Source organism: Echiichthys vipera (assembly GCF_963691815.1).
Source record: "Echiichthys vipera genome assembly, chromosome: 7".
NCBI lineage: Eukaryota > Metazoa > Chordata > Actinopteri > Perciformes > Trachinidae > Echiichthys > Echiichthys vipera.
Window position 1 is genome coordinate 34,011,407 of NC_139832.1, and position 14,146 is coordinate 34,025,552.

Consider the following 14,146-nt stretch of genomic DNA (forward strand, 5'->3'; position numbering starts at 1 on the left):
CTGTCTCTTTCTCCCTCTCTGCTCCCTGGTTTACGCCTGAACTCCGGCTTATGAAAGCCAAAGGCAGGCAGCTTGAGCGGCTTCACCGTAAAACTGGGCTGTTCACAAAGACATGTACAAAAATCATTTTCTTTCTACGGTGGTGCAGTGGTTAGCACTGTCGCCTCACAGCGCAGCGAGAAGGTCCCTGGTTCAAATGCCGGCTGGGGCCTTTCTGTGTGGAGTTTGCATGTTCTCCCCGTGTCTGCTTGGGTTTTCTCCGGGTACTCCGGTTTCCTCCCACACTCCAAAAGACATGCATGTGTTAGGTTAATTGATGACTCTGAAATTGCCCGTAGGTGTGAATGGTTGTCTGTCTCTATGTGTGCCCTGCGATAGACTGGCGTCCTGTCCAGGGTGTACCCCGCCTCACGCCCGATGTCAGCTGGGATCAACTGCGACCCCGACAGGGACAGGCGGTTGAAGATGAATGAATATTACTCCAACATAATCTGTTCAAATTTAGGTAACACTAAGTCACTCTTTTCACTATTCAACAATATCACCCGATCCCCAGTTTCTATACCACCCCACTTAACTGCTTTCTCGTGTTCTCTTGTGTCTTTCTTCACCACCAAAATCCAGACAATCCACCCGGATTCAAACTCCTCCACTATCAATTCCGACCTCCACCCACCCGCACACCCCTTTCCCTCTTTCGAGGTCCCCAACCTCTGAGCAATCTCCGACCTCATCATCCACTCCTCTCTCACCACTGGAACTGTTCCTACATCATTCAAAACCACTGCAACAACCCCAATCCTGAAAAAACCTGGTGCAGATCCTACCAACTACAGTATTTTCCGTCCTATTTCAAATCTGCCCTTCATTTCCAAAATCCTCAAGAAAATAGTCACTACTCAACTCCACTCTTACTTATCACTTAACAACCTGTATGAACAATTCCAGTCTGGTTTCCGTCCCCTCCACAGTACCGAAACCGCACTTATAAAAATCACCAATGACCTCCCTACGGCACCTGATTCTGGTCTACTCACTATCCTCATCCTCCACGACCTGAGTGCAGCCTTTGATACAATCAGCCACCCCACCCTCCTCAATAGATTACGTTCCATCTGCATCACCCACACTCCACTAAACTGGTTCAGATCCTATCTCTCAGGCCACACTCAGTTCATCCAACTCCAATCCTTCACATCCCAGCATTCCCCTGTCACTTCAGGGCTCTGTCCTGGGGCACACACCTTTTCCACATTTACCTTCTTCCCCTCTGCAATATCTTCCGTAAGTACAACATCAGTTTCCACTGTTATGCGGATGACACCTAGCTCTACTTCTTCAGTAAACCCACCGAGTTCAAAATATTGAACTCGAGCGATATATTCAAGCAAGCAAACTCGAGCAAGTCGAATATTTTACTCGCGTCTGGTGTGAACGCACGGTCACACATCAAAGGTTCAGTGCTGGCTAAAACCCACGCTAAAACCACAGCTAAAACCCCCCAGTTTAACTAATATCTGCAACACTAACGGCCTGCAGATTGTTATGGGAGGTTATAATAATAATAATAATAATAATAATAATGATAACAAAAAAAAGTTGGGGCCGATACGTGTCCGGGCCGGAAAATTCTGAAAACCTGTCGGGCCGGGTCGGGCTCAGGCTCCACCCACTCGGGCCCAGAAAATAGACCTGTTACTGAGGGTTGTAATAAAGGACTGTTTAATGGTTGTTCGCTGATCCTGATCTCTAGCTTCGCCCAAGGTGTGTCTGCCAAAACACAGGTGCTGACAACTCTTCTTAGTTTGACTGTTTAATAAGCTCAAGCAACAGTACAGAACATGGGCATAGCTTTATGTGAGTGGTTCTGCCGTAAAAAAGGAAAACATATTATCAGGCTCACATTACATACACAGACATATATTGACATTGCACTTTAATATTTGTAATAAACACACAGCTTTCTATAGATTATATGCTGTGTAACTAATTAGTATAAACATCACATTCACTGGCTTAAATACAGAACAAATACGGAGCTACACATCCACTTCTAGCTGACCAATTAACAATCATATGCTTTTAAGTTAGCAAGTAGCCCCAAGCTAGGTGGCTATAATAATCAACTTATGAAAACAAAGGATAATGAATTAGCAACATAAATAATACGACTTACAGGTCTCATGCACACAAATAAGATGTAACAGATTAGTCCTGACTGGCAGCCTCCGCTCTCTCTCTCTCCTCTCTGCACTTTCTGCCGTCTTCAGGCTTGCTTGGCTCGCACCCGATGCACCGTGCACATCCGCCTCTAAACACTGTCATGTGCCCTGAGTAAATAATAAAAGCCTACGTCCCTTTCATACAGTCTTATAACATGTAGTAATGCCGAGTTGGTAATTAGTTACCAGTCCATGAGATGGGAAAGATAAGTTGCGTTGCAGCGATGGTTGTTTGCTCTTAGACAAAAGAGGAATCAGATCGCTCTTTGTTCTGCTCAGCATGTTCAGGGCCTAGGGACAGCGTGCAGCTGGTCCCTGGATCCCGCAGGAGAGAGTCGAGTCGGGAAGATTCGAAGAAAGAGAGTCCAAAAAAGAGGAGTCCAAGAAAGAGAGTCCAAGAAAGAGAGAGAGCAGGAGGTGTCTTACAGTTTTATCGACTCGATGGTGATGTCATCACCAGAGGTCAGGTCAGCCAGTGGACAGTTTGGGGTTCCTTGGAGAGTTCACACCTGGGTGTGACCTGTTGGGGTAGATTTGCATGGCCTTTGTCTGTGACCATGCGCTCAGGGACAAAGACTACCTGGCTTTTGGGCCTAGTCTTTTCCTTTGTTTGCTCAGGCTGAGGCCTTCTCATAATCAAAATGGAAGTTCACATTAATCCAGAAATTAACAATCATCTTTGGGATGCCGGTTGCACCTACACTATGCTGCCCCTTGTTGAATGTTTTAAAAAAAAGAAGAAGAAAAGTAACAGTACTACAGCAAAGTGATAAAAGAAGTTATGTATCTGAATGTTTTGACTCTTGTTTTTCAATGATCACAAATTCAATGTTAAAGAATTCAACGTTAAACAAGTTAAAGGTTTAAAAAAACAATGTTAAAAAATCTAACATTGAAAAATATCAACAGGCCAAATTGGGCTGCAAAATTCAATGTAAAAAAATTCAGCGTTAACATCCGGTAAAAGGAAGGAATAGCAATCGATTTTGATTCTAGATACAGTGGAGACCGTCCAAGAAAAACAAGTGCACGGGAGGACAGGATTATGAGAAGACTCTCAATGGGGAATCAGTTCAACATTGCAGCTGGAGTTGCTCTCCAGTTCAGTGCTGAACAGGACAAGGATCTGTCTCTGCACAGTGTCTCATTGTTTAAGACAATTTTGACAGAAAGCCCACTCTGCAGTGACCAAACCTCTCATCAGCAGAAAGAATAAAAAGGCTAGACTTGCCTTTGCTGAGGGGCATGCAAGACAATGTCCCCTGTCACACTGTAAAACAGGTTTAGCCATTCCTTGAAGCTAACAGTTGAATTGAATTTTGAATCTATTTCAGACATGTCAAAAAAAGAATACAAAAGTATACCAAATTAAATTAGTTTAAAAAATAAGAGAAATATATATATATATATATATATATATATATATATATATATATATATATAAATATATATATACAATTTATTCTGTCTGAAAAGGAGTATGAAGAAGTTTTCACTTATTTACTCCTACCCCTTTTAAACATGATAGCTGTAATCTGTATCTTCTATCCACTATATGTACAATTTGTAAATCTAACTATACAATAATCAATATTATAAAATTTTATAAATAACATGTAATATATATAAAGTACGTTTTGACCGTTTGTGTTTTCATTTAAACCAATGACTGAGAAAGCGGAAATACCATGTTTTTTTCCGTTATTTCGTTTTGAACTATATACTATTTTGTTACTGTTGTCAAAATCAAAAAACGAGAAATGAAAAAAACAAATTCAAATAAACGGCCTAATATTGTTTTTTTGATATTTATTTACCTTTTTTTGGTTTGAAGAATGAACTGAAGGAAAGGAAGTCATGTGAACCCAAAAGTAAAAGCAAATACTTCAAAATAAAAGCCAGAAGATAGAAGAGAAAAATAATAATAGATTGAATAATAGATCGATCGATAGATTGATACAGATGTATTGAATGATGTTCATTTCATCTATTATTTGATGGTTTATTTGCACCCTTTTAGGCTTGTATGTATTTTATGTGTATGTTCCTTATCATTTCAGAACCACCCATACCTCCATGAAGCAAAGAGGATTTGTTGATGTGTAGTAATAAATAAGGACTATTGAAAAATTAAAGAGGAATTTATGTCTTCTTAACAAACACCCTTCAGTCGACCTGGCTTCACATCACCTGTCACCGCACCACCAGTGCTCGATTTTGCAATTCATCACTGTAACATATCATCATCATCATCATCATTCACCCTCAGCTCAGATTTAAACCTGCATGTCCTTCTGGCCTAACTCTGCTGTCATCTTCTAAGCATCTTTGACAGCTCACATCAGATAGGTATATCTAATGTAAGGTAGGCTATTTAGTCAAACAAATGACTCTGTGATATATACTGAGGGAACACTGTTCAGGAGTTAACTGTATGACATTGTATCAGCCTGAAACATGGAGAGCACAGCTACTCACAAGAGATTTCTCACGTCCATCTTCTCCCTTTACACTCCAGTGTATCATATGACCAAACAAAACATGATGTTATACAATATGTACATGTTCAGTGTCATGAATAAACTGTATAATGTTATCATAATCATAGCGCAGCACAAATGAAATCAACATAAACATAAATTAAGCTATGGCTGCAGAACACTGACTTTGAAGGCAATTTTCCATGGCTAAAATTATATAAAACAGGCTTAAAATGCTGAAAATATCTAGTGATGCCAATCCTGCCTTTGAGCTCACATTTAATATGTTCTGTTGGATAGGATGCAATAGCATTCTTACATCTGAGACCTGCAAACTAAAAAACAATGGAAGGTACATGCAAACATGTCTCTAAATATATATTGTGAGCTGAGAAAATAAAGTGAACAGCAAAACTGTATATTGACTACATTGTGCCATATCTACATTTCAGGTTGTCATGGGGTGTTTAACATATTTTATTGACTCAGACCTTAAAAAACCACGGCCAAACATTTAAGCTTGCAATATTCATCACTCTACTCAGAAACTTTGCAGGCTTTAGCCACTTGTGTGTATTCAGTATATGTATCATTACCTCTATCAATTGGACTTGATAGGAAATCTTAGTTTGATCACTGATTGAATGAATACTTTTTCATCTTCAAAACTAAAGATGGGTCTATTTACAACCGGGTGTAAGCACTTACAAGGAGTTATGGTGGGTGAGTGGGTTTAGTACAAGTTCGTAACTTAGTGGTTGGGGTTTCAGACTTCTAGTTTTTTGTCAGAATGTGCTTATAAACTATGGACAGCATTCATAGACATCAATTGAAAAATGACAAAATCTGACCAGCAGGTGTTGCACTGTATCTGAACCTAAATATCTACAGGTCAGAAATGGTCAGTAAATCAAAAATAAATAACACAAATTATGTGTGGTTACACGTCCTGCATTTATTATAACAGATTAAAAAAGAGACCATGCATGTTGTGGAAGCCATCATTTACTCAAATTTAACAAAGCAACAATAACACTTCAATAAAAACATATATACATACATTTCATGAAAGAAAAATGCAATACTATAGTAAAATAACACTGTGAATAAAAACAAGAACAAGATCAACAGCCCAAACCGTGTAATTGCTTTTGAATATGGAGCCGGACCTGACGACATTGTGGCTGACTCACAAAATAAAAAAATAGGGCTGTCAACGCTGACAATGTCTCCTGGTCACAGTCCATGTTTAAAATGGTCCGAATGATGATTGACAGCATTGTCGAACAGTATGCTTACATCGGGACACTGCAGAGCAAATTCCATTTCAGCATCTTCCTGGTCCTGCGGACTCTGAAAGGGATTGATGCCAAAGTGTGACACTCTGGCCAGGGAGCCCACCTCTCGCTCATACCAGTTTGCAGCCACTGAAGCTTTGGGTAAAAGGTCTGTGGCCACTTGTTTTGGGCATCCCTCTCTTGCCAAGTAACTGGGGATCCCCTTAGCTAAAATAAGATAGGAGGGATTATGTTACAGTAAATAGCTCAATAATGACTAATGGTCTAGGAACTCACCTAGAGCTTATTCCTGTTTACATCCATGCCATTATTTTGTGTTCTATTAAACATATTTCAGAAACATTCTCACAATAAAACTAACATTAAATAAATTACTTTATAAAATAGACTAAAATTCTCATTAATAAAAAAAAAGGCTTTAGAGCAGAGACGTGAACACTCATGACTTTACTCATTTGCAATAGATTGGTGAATGTTATTTGGAAATTGTGAGCAGCCTGTCAAGACTCAGTTCTGTCAGTACCCTCCTCTCTTCCTTTTGTGTGAGTTTGTCTCCCTCTGTCTGTGTTTCCCTGCATGTGTGTGTCTTCTGTCGTCTAGGTCCGGTAGGCGTTCCCCCAAGCTGAAGCCTGTTACGCTGATCACCTGGATCACTACTTATACCCTGAGCGGAAAGGCATGCAGCACCGGACCGTTGTATTCCTTCGTTGGTAACTATTCCCCCCGGACCGGCATTCCCTTTCTCGTTGTGGTTATCACGGTTCCCGTCGCTGAGTTTATCTAATCGTGTTTGTTTTCTTTTTCTCCGTAGTTTCCCATGTTCCTGTTTCCTCGTCCATCTCCCTGATTCTTCCGTCATGTCCTCGTTCCTGTTTTCCCTCGACCGTCTCATTGTTTGTATTGCTTGTTTTTCCCGTAGTTTTTTGCGTTTTGTTATTAATTATCATTAAACGTTTGTTTGTACTTTGACTTCGAGTCCGTGTCTGCATTGGGTCCACCCATTTTTGTGTGTTATCTCTGTACCGTTCATGACGCAGCCTCTAGAATGGACTTTTCCTCACAAGTGTATGCAATCAGACATGCATATATCACATCTTTGCTTGAGAGACAAACCCTAACACAAACCTGGAATCCTGTGTGCATTCCATGCTTGCATCACACAGTGAACTCCTAGCTGGGCCAACTGGCATGTCAAGTTTGACATTGAAAAGCCATCAATTGCCAGCACGTGAGTGACACCAAACATGACCAGCTTCTCATGTTGGTCAATATGGATTTTGTGATCCATATAGGAGTATTGTTATGTGTTTGTGAGCTACAGTAACTGAGAGCAGCTCTACGGCAATCATAGATGCACAACCAATAATCTGATTTCATCAAGGAGGCAGCAGTTTATTTATTCATCGTTTTATTATTTCGTCTCGTAATCTGACATCCGATACTTCATTAAAGTAGTATTTCCTTTTAAAATAGAAACATTCGCTAGATTCGACAACACCTTTCCAGCAGGCCTCAGCAGCAGCCTATCCAGCAGGCCTCAGCAGCAGGAGCTACCTGGCCCAGCAGCATATCAACCACCAGGCCTTAGCAGCAGCCCATCCATCTATCCATTCATCGATCCATCCATCCACCAGACTAGACCCAAGCCTCCTTCAGTGACAACATGCCACCTAAGCAGAAGCCAGAAGTGAAGTCTAAGGAGGAGTGTATTACGCTCGCACAGGTGAATGATCTAATGCATCAACAGAGAGAGATGTTTTTAGCACTCCTGCAACAACAGCAAGAGCATTTTATGGCACACTCACACTGTCCTTCCATACCGGGCCCAAACAGGTTTTAAGGGTAAAGCCTAGTTCGTTTGACCAGTGTGAGTGCAACCGCTTTGCGCCTAGCTGCGGCCAGCTGGTCGTCCACGGCCCGCTTGAGAGAGGTGGGCTTTTGTAAAGCATGTTTGCACATGTACGAGCACGAGTGTGCGCACGTGAACGAGCATGAGCACGAGGCCTACTGCGGCTCTGACGTCATTTTATGTGCGCCTGTTCGGACATAGAAAAAAAAAAAAGACGGACCATGCGCGAACATTTAACAACAACAACACTAGTGGCGAAAGGTTCACGTTGGTATGATGCGCAGGTGGAGTGTTTACTGCAGATTTGGTCGGATGAAAATATTTAAAGTTGGACAAGACGCACAAAAACTCTGGAAAGATTTGTAAACAAAGCGACGCATCGCGATGACGTCATTTTATGTGCGCCTGTTCGGGGATATAAAAAAAAAAGACGAGCCATGCGCGGACATTTAAAACAATGGCGGCGAAGGTTCACGTTGGTGTGATGCGGAGGTGGAGTGTTTACTGCAGATTTGGTCGGATGAAAATATTCAAAAACAGTCGGACAAGAGGCACAAAAACTCTGAGGTCTATGGAAAGATTTGTAAACAAAGCGACGGATCGCAATGACGTCAATCAATGAGGGTGACGTGTTACGGCGTGATGACGTATGGACAGGCAACAAGCATTTGCGCGAGGCCCAGGCAGTGTGAGTACAAACGGGCTGGCCAGCGGGGGGAGAGGCAGGGGGGACAAGTACCCTAAAGCCTCGGGCACGGTACGGGCGGACAGTGTGAGTGCACCCTAAAGGCTTTATCAAATAATCTTGGACTCAACAAACAAATGACTGGATGATATTTCAAAGGAAGTTCAAGAAATTAAAGCCAGTATTCATTTTACACAGAAAGAGGTCGATGACATCAAAATGGGTAACAGTGATCATTGTAAAGACATGCAATCAGAAATTTCAAGATATGTGTTTGTTGGCCGTCACTGACAAGATGGATATCTAGAAGGTCAGTCCAGAAGACACAACTTGCTCATAGATGGAATTGAGGAGACACAAGGAGAAACATGGGCTGATTCGGAGGAAAAGGTCAACAGAGTCTTCATGGAGAAACTACAACTGCAGGGGATGATTGAGGTGGAGCGGGTTCACCGTGCAAGGAAACCTGTGTCAGGGAGTGACAGACCCAGGCCGATTGTAGTTAAGTTTGTTAAGTACAAGGACAGATTAATGATTCTCCAGAGGGCCAAATACCTTAAAGGCTCCAAAATGTACATAAATGAGGACTATACAGATGCCGTTCGTCAGAAAAGACCTAATGCCTCAGTTGAAAGCTGCTCGAGACAGAGGGGACATCGCTTTTCTCCGTCACGACAAGCTGTTTATACATCCACACAGCATTACCCCAAGACAGCAGGGAGATGTCTAACCCCAGCAGGCATGCGCTGGAGCTGAACACCATCTTAACTGATCGAATAATAATAATTATATGGACTGTATTGATTCACATGACCCTGATGTCAATTTCTTTAGCAGATTTAATAGAGAGTCTTATATATGTAACTACTATAATGAGGATGAATTTCATGTGTTAACTTAACCAGAAATTTGAATGTCTTCTCTACTATTCACTTAAATATACGCAGCCTTCCTACGAATAAAGATCAATTTATGCATTTCTTGTCAACGCTAAAACATTAATTTTCAATGATTGCCTTGACAGAAACATGGCTTTCTGATGAAAGTGTGGAGCTTGTGAAAGAAATTCTTTGGAGTCCTCAGTGTTTCTCAAATCATGTCTTATTAAACTGCAGGCATTACAGGAGAGACTCAACCAACAACCGGGTCTCAAACAATCTCTGCCTTTTTCCAAGTCACTTCAGCATATATTCAGTCACATCAAAGCACCTTACAAACACAAGGACATCAAAGTAACAAAAACACGCTACCCATGTTAATGACCCCAGTGGATGTTATCAGTGTTTTACGACCACCAAATGTCACCATTTGCAAAACATGTGACTTCTTTCCACCATCCCCCCAGCACTTATTGACAGCTTGAATGTTATGTTAATCAACATACAGAAACCAAGGATTTAGACTAAGAAGATCATAGACTAATAAACACTTACAAAGAAAGAAGGAAATGGTTATTTGCCACATTTCCCCCTTTTGACACAAAGTGTCAAATAATTTTTTGGAAATAACCTGGTAGCAAATAACTCTTTCTTTGACTACACACTGCAAACATTATATAGGTTAACTTTTAACTCTTCGAATATAACAAGAGGGAAAAAAAACAATGAAAACCATTAAAACAAAACAATTCTATTCACACCATTTCTTCATCTGAACCACTATATAGGTTTCCTTGCTTTAATTTGCCTCATTTGATGCCATAGACGCCATTTTCTTCTTCTTCCATGTTCTTCTGGTGTCAGAGGTTACCAGCACTTAACACACCGTCGGAAACAAGTCTTTACCACTGTCTCATTTATTTTCTTCTTTAGCACCATCATCTGCAATGGCATTGCTCTGTGAACTGAGTTGTTACAGTCAGTGTGAACTCTTTCAACTGTAAACAGGTAAAAGGGTTGGAGACAAAAGGTTAAGAACGAGTGGTCTGGAAACAATAGGTTTTACTGTAGAAGCGTGAATGCCACAATTTTTCCCAGAGTGTGACAGTTATGGAAAATATTAAAGCATATGGTGTCTCAATGACACTGTATCATCTGTTGCGTCTAGAAAGATAACCACAGATTAATACAAATAACTCTGTCGCCTTAGCAGACAAGTTATTTGGCAGTTTAGTTCATAGGCAAACACAGAAAGAGCAGTTAGATGGATTCCTCGCAGAGCCATCTATAAAGAAAAACAGAATCATCGTTAGACACTACACTACAAACAATGCTTCCCATGGTTTTGATCCCCTGTCAAACATTTCCATTCAAGAATGGTTCTCCATCTTCAGCTGTAGGATCAAAAGCTCAAAAATTAAGACAGTAAAGCACTTCAGGCTGACATAAAACATAAGTGTGACAATGAGTACCATGCAGAACGTGCACACTTCGAAAATACAATAGTGTCAGCTGTTAATTTGTTAGTGTTTGTTAATAGACATAAAACTACTGACATACAACTATTATGCAAAAAATTAAAAAGAAACAATCAGAGCTCGATCGGGTAGGTCAGTTTAAGTTGGTAGAGGCTGTTTGCCTCAGCAGTCACAGTCAAAAAAGTCACTGGCCAACTTTCTGTATACAGGGTTTGGGAGATCTCTACAAAAACATAAAATAATCCATAAGTGGCGATAGAATTTTTTTATCTTTTCTTTTTAAAAACCCATCCAGTGTCTCAGGATGCAGTCAGGTCCCACTTATTATCAATATTATTATTATTATTATTATCCTTATTATTATTATTGTTATATCTAATGCTTCAATTTGCAAAAACAAGACGTATGTTTTTGAAAACTTCACCATCACTATGGCAGTTTTTAAACCAGGTTTTCCAGAAAACTATACCATCAAATTCAAAAAATTTAAATACCATTGAGAGTGAGAGCAAAAAAAAACAGAATAATGAGTCAGGATTTACAGTGATGCATCAATATTGCATTTTCTAAAAATCAATCACCAGAAACTCCAACCTGTGACATCTATGATGCCTCTTCAGGTAAAATGGGAGTTATATTTGAGATATTCCACAATGGCATGTTTGTTTCATAAGAAAGAATCAGTGTTCCTTTCAATAACTTGAATTTTGTCTTATGTGAGCTAAAAAGATTTTGTCTGATCATAGTAATCAAAACCGTAACTTTTTGTGTGTCTAACGATCCTAACATCCTGTTCATTCAAAGCACTTATTCACAGCTTGAATGTTATGTTAATCAACATACAGAAACCACGGATTTAGACTAAGAAGATCATAGACTAATAAACACTTACAAAGAAAGAAGGAAATCTCTGGTTATTTCCCACAAGCTTTACAGTATACCTCAGTACACTTTAGTATTTTCAAATAGGAAGGAAAGAGCTGGAGGAGGAGTTGCTGTTTTTGTTCATATTAAATATCAGATTAAAGTAAGAAAGGAATTGAATTTAATCTCAAATGAAACTGAGGTTGAATCTGTCTTTCTGGAGTTAATGTCTTGCCCTGTATTTATCATCCACCTCATGCTGAAATTATTTTTTTCAATGACATAGCTTCACTTGATATTATTAATAAGGAAGGTAAACTTTGTTATTTGCTTGGAGATTTTAACATCAATCTTATCAATACTGAGAACCATTCTTCTACTGTTAATTTTCTAAATGCATTATATTCATCCTTTTTTCCCCCTCTTATTGACAAGCCAACCAGAGTGACCTGTAAAACAGCCACTCTTATTGATAACATTATACCTAATAATCAGAAATGCCAATATCACACTGGAATACGCCTCAAGATGGTTTCAAATGAACAAGCTTTCTTTGAATGTAAACAAATCAAATTATATAATTTTTAGAAACAAAAACAAAACTTTTCTAAAGCAGGATTCAAAGCTGCAAATTAATAACATTGAAATCAGTCAAGTCTCATGTGTAAATTTTCTTGGTATATTGGTTGATGAAAGATTGTCCTGGGGAAACCATATTGAACATGTATGCAAAAAAATGATGAAGTCCTATGGCGTTATCAGAAGAGTCTCTTCCTTAGTTAATCAGTCCTGCCTTTTGACATTATATCACAGTTTAATTTATCCATATTTGACCTACAGTAACATTGTTTGGGGTGCTTCATATTCCTCTTACCTTAATCAGCTATTTTTAATTAAAAAAAGATTCTTGAGAATGATTTCAAATTCCACTTATCAAGCGCCATCTGCAACCTTATTTAGCAAATTTAAACTTTGATCAATTTTCTCTATTAACATGTTTCAAACCTGTCTGTTTATGTCTAAATTCATTCAGTACAAACAAGACATTCCAGGGACTTTTCATAAGTTTTTTTTGTTATCATCAGATATTCATTCTTACTCATTGAGAGATCTGAAGAATTTTCATTCACCTCTTCGTCCTACCTCCAGTCATAAATCTTTTATCAAATTCCATGGCCCCCTGGAACTCTTTAGATGGATATATCATCCTACAAAATGTTTAGGACTAGTCTGGTGAGGTATCTTCTATCCAGGCAAAATAATACTCATGTCTAGTATAACTGAAATTAATTGGCACTTTTATGGATATGTTTCACTCTATGTTTATTTGTTTATTGTGTCTTTTCTTTGTTTCTTTCCCTTTTTTCTTTTCTTTTTCTATTAGTTAATCTGTTTTAGTGATTTTTGTATTGAGGGGGAGGATTTTATAAAAGCCCTGGGCTTCTTTTCCTCTCCTGCACAAATATTTACCTTGTATTATAAAATATGATTCTTGTTTTTTATCATTGTGCATATAAATATATCAATTTAAAAAAAAAAAAAAAAAAAAAAAAAAAATATATATATATATATATATATATATATATATATATGCGGCATTATAAGGAATCAGGTTAAGGTTCCTTGCTTCCTTAAAGACAGACCAAAAAGTAATCAGGACCTCTTTACATGATAAACCATACATGTTAACACTTTGGAGTAGTTACTGTACAGGGAAAAATGTTTAAGTAAAAAACTCATTGAATTTCTAACACTGAATATGAATGCATTGAAATTATGTATCTGAATGTTTTGAATTTAACTCTTTATTTTTCAGTGTTCATAAATGACTAAAATCCTTTCATAATTTAACTATTATTGAATGATTAGTAAATGAGAATGGGAACGATTTAAGTTCCATCCAACTACCTCATAAGTGTAGAACAAAGAATTAAGCTACAATTAACAAAACCTACCTGACATCTTGCCCAATGATAGGATGGATAAATGTGGTGCAACACTTGTCCCACACAACCCTCTGATGCATGGACTCCGGTGGCTGCAAGATAGCCTGTCATAATTTTTTCTACCATAGGTAAGACCAGTCTTTAAGAGAAAAAAATAATTATTAGTGATTGCAATTCTGTTAAAGAGAGACACACATACACGCAAACACACAGAGGCGTTGTGTTATTAGCGGAGCGCAAAGTTGCAGCGCTTCAAAGATTACCACTGCGTGAGTTTACATAGACTACATGATAAAATGTTACATGGACTTCATGAATAGTTTAATCATGTTGAGAATATTTTTGCGGTGGTCGTCCAAACATCCATGCACCAATCTGTCAATATGGCTTTAGGATGATTGGATCTTCCACCACTTAAATAAAATGTATAACAATTTTAACTGCAA